Genomic DNA, 3986 nt, shown 5'->3' with positions numbered 1-3986 from the left:
TCCCCACTAGAAACTAACTGTCCCTTTCCTGTCTCTGACATGCCTCTGGATCCTCAAGCAAGAGGCTGCCCCAAGAGGAAGCAAGGAGCCAGCCCATGACTCACCTGCTCCCAGACTAGTTTCATCCATCTCTCTCCTCCAGCAGGGAGGGAGAGGGGCTGTGCCAGCTCCCCACCGGCACAGGCTAGGGCAGCACAAGACCTCAAAGCCTTGTGAGTGCCCAGGGCTGGTTCGGCTGCAGCCAGGGCCAGCCACAGGCACGGTGTCGGGGGCTGTGCCAGCACACACAGTGCCTTTCCCAGCCCTGCTGAAGCCGACAGCACCAGGTGTGCTGCTGAACCAGACCGGGCGCGGCTCTCACCCATTACAGCCGGTGCCGAGATCCTTCACCTTGAGTCAGCCGCTGGCAGGGCTCCCAGAGAGGCAGTCTGCTTTGCATCTTCCATCCCAGGGCAGCCCTGGCAGTGGGAAGAGGATGGGCACACAGTGCTGCACCTCGGTTCCAGGACAGCCTTACAAATCCTTTTGGCTAACGTACACTTCTGTAGGAGGGAATAAAGAGTGTCTAGAAGGCATTGAATCAAAACAGGGTTAAACTGCTGGGATAAACATGCACCAACCCATATGAATGCACTGCTACGAGCTGACAACCGGTTTTTATCTGGTTAGCCCTGTGCTCATCAATTAATTGCAGACCAGCATGTCCACACCATAGTTTTTCTGTGATTTAGTCAAGTCAATTTTCCAAAACACTTTTAACTAACCCAGTCACAACCAAATATGTAGAAACATATTTCATGATCAGGGACAGCAGAGAACAGTCAGGACTCTTAGTGCACATAAATGCAACCCTTCCAAATGCATTACAGAAACTCTCTGGGACTGCTTACACTACCCATGCCCACCCCAACCCTCTTGCAGGGCCTGCTGCTTTCCCCAGTGATGCTGGGGGAAAGGGGTGCATGCCTTCATCTTATTTGCCTTATGTTAGAAAGGGTAACACTAAGTCTAAACTGCTGAGGAAGGTTTGTGTTCAGCCCCCCGCCTGCAAAAGGAAGGTAACAAACAGCTGAGGAGCAGTAGCATCTTAAACAGCTGCAGCTGTTTCCCCAGTGAACGTGATTCAGAGCCACAGTGTTCAAGAGCTGAAGCTCAGAACATAGCAACGATTCTTGCAAAATATTTTGCTTCTTGTCTTTTTTTTTTTTCCTTCTTCTCCCCCACACAGCTTTTTAACCTCTTGGTGCCTATGCTGAGTTCCTCCCAAAAATAGGTTTCAGGGTGGAACATACTTGCCACTTGATCCATGGCTTGCTAAATTTAGCCAAACACAGACTGCCTGTATAAGATGGGTCTCTTGAAATGTCAGTAGCCACAAGTAAAGTTGCCAGTGTCATCCAGGAAGTGGGACACCACGGCAGTTATATTTTTTACTTAAAATAATAATAAAAAGAAACTTTCTACTCTGTGGAGATGCAACCATAAATTTGATTCCAAAAAGCAGAGAGAGTAAAGAAAAGACAGACTTTAACAAAGCAGCGCTTGAGCCAGAAGAAAGCCTTTGTTTTTACATATGTAGAAGAGAATAACTCTTCGTATTTGACTAGAATCACTAAAAGCTGAAAAAGACAACAACCCATCTCAACTGACTTTTGGTATTACAGGGTTAAAGTAGAAAATAGACTGATGGTCTAGAGGAAGGAAGGACTTGGAAGGAAAAGAATACACAACACACAATTCTACCTTCTAAAGTTCTTAAGTGTTTGATGTTGACCTCTAACTTTATAAGTACATGACTTCTGAAAAAATATCAAATGCCCAACTGGTTCTCCATTCAACAAGGCACTATGATTCACAAAACCAGTATTCCCAGGAGAGATATGGAAAACTTGGGAGGAGTGACACCACAGGTTGCTAAAGAGCCTTTCTTTTGCAGTCCCTAGGCAGTTTTTCTCCCTGTACTCCTTGCAGCATCTTAAAGAGCCAAGTTCTGACATTCAGCATCAGCCTTGCTGTAAGTATTCCCAAAGTAGCTTTAAAAATTTTATATATATATATATATATATATATATATATATATATATATGGACAGTTATCTATGAATTTAAGCCCATGTTTAAAGAATTAAAAATAAACAATATACTTCTTTAAAAATTATCTGGCAACAGTACCTTTAGAACCAGAGAAGCTCCTGTAGATGGAGTATCAGATAAGTTTATCTTTCCATAAAGGAGAAGACAGGAACCTGAACTAGGAATAATGCTTCCAGCCTGCTCTTCTCCCACTTCCATCCTTCCTAAAGGGAAAACAAGAGCTGCTAGTGAGGCTAACTCAGTCAGGGGCCAGTCCTTAAGGCAAGCAAGTTCTGAATAAATACCCTCAGCTCCACTTTGCAAATCCCCCCCTGCATCCACAGACAGCCCTGCCAGGCTCTGTCAGGTCTTACAGCTTGGAAATTACCCCAGTTGTTAATAAGCCCCTCTCTATCAGCATGTAAGACCAGGCACCTGCTACACATTCAGGAACATGAACCACTTGCTGGGAGCTCAGCTCAGGGGAGGAGGAATCTAAACATGAATGTAATTAAGGAATTGTTAGCGTGCAAAATCATCATGGTTCGCACCCAAAGTATAGAGAAAAGCTAAGTAAAAGTAGAGCTCAGCTGGCCCAGAGCTGCTGAGGTTCCCATCACAGGATGTACAAACAAATGAGGACCTAAAAGCTGGAGGAGGTTAGGAAGCATGTCTGAATGCAGGGTTCTGAGACGAGGCTGGAGTATGGCTCAAGAACTGTCTTGTTGTGTTGGCAGAAGTGATGTCTCATATGTCAGCCAGTAAAATGTGATATTGCACTCTCCTGGCAAACAGAGACCCTAGCATTTAAGATGCCTTTGGGGAATAACCTGTTACATCTCAAATTTAGCTAACTGTCTGGGTAACACAGAGCTATTTTCAATATGAAGATGCCTGAACTTATCCTCCCAGAGACTAAGGCAAAGGAATGAGAGATTAACTGTGAAAAATGTATGCATATGGAGAAAAGGGCTGTTATTCAATATCCTGCAACGTTTTCCCACTTGAAGAGCTGCCTGCCTCTTCAGATAGATAAGCTTCTGGCTGTGATGGGATGGTTGTGGGAAGGGATAATGCAGGATTCCAGACAGCTGTGGGACAAGAAAGCGTTCACTATGCAACCAGTGGTAGAGATGCTGCAGTGTTTTGTCATCAGTATTTTGCAGAACCCTCCATAAACTGTTGACTGACTTGCCCAAAGTCACAGGTAATTATCTTCCTATCCAATATAAATTTGTCAGATGTGGGTGTCACTGATACTGAGACACTGTAACTTGCATTCTTTATGGCATTCAGTGATCAGTAAAATAATCCTAACTATGTGCAGAGAATGATTATGGCAGGAAAAAGGGGAAGATGCATGATTAAAACTGATGGGTGGAGCCAACAGCATCAAAATTGTGCTGATTCATCTTCCCCATATTTTATATTTTAAACTTAAGCTCTTTTCCTCCCTCTGCTAAATATCTCTAGGGTCAACTGAAGATCCAGCAGGTATATAGTTTCACAGTCCCCAAGGCAGCAACATAAAAACATTCACCTTTTTTTCAGCTTGCTTAGAACTTTTGGAGTCTTGATGGCTGCAGCACAAATCAGAACACTCAACAGAGGTCCTTGGAGATGTTCACCAGTGTAAAAGCTGCAAGCTAAAAAGGAAGTAGGGCCTTTGTTCTTAAATAATTCTTATTTAATTCTACTATCTAACAATCAGTTGGATGAAAATATCTCTTTGTTTAACATTCAACATCTGCTGTTTTATTAATGCCTCCATAAGCTACTAATCGGGGTTCCCCAAGGAAGACCTCCAGCAAGAAAACTCTGAAAGAAATATCAGATCCTTAAAACTGTGGGCCTTTTCTCTGTAATGGGTGGGAGGGAGGGATGGAGCAGAGGGTTCAGAAGTACTTTCCAAAG

The sequence above is a fragment of the Molothrus aeneus genome, chromosome 1 (assembly GCF_037042795.1).
Source record: "Molothrus aeneus isolate 106 chromosome 1, BPBGC_Maene_1.0, whole genome shotgun sequence".
NCBI classification, from domain to species: Eukaryota; Metazoa; Chordata; class Aves; order Passeriformes; family Icteridae; genus Molothrus; species Molothrus aeneus.
This window is presented reverse-complemented; position numbering follows the sequence as displayed.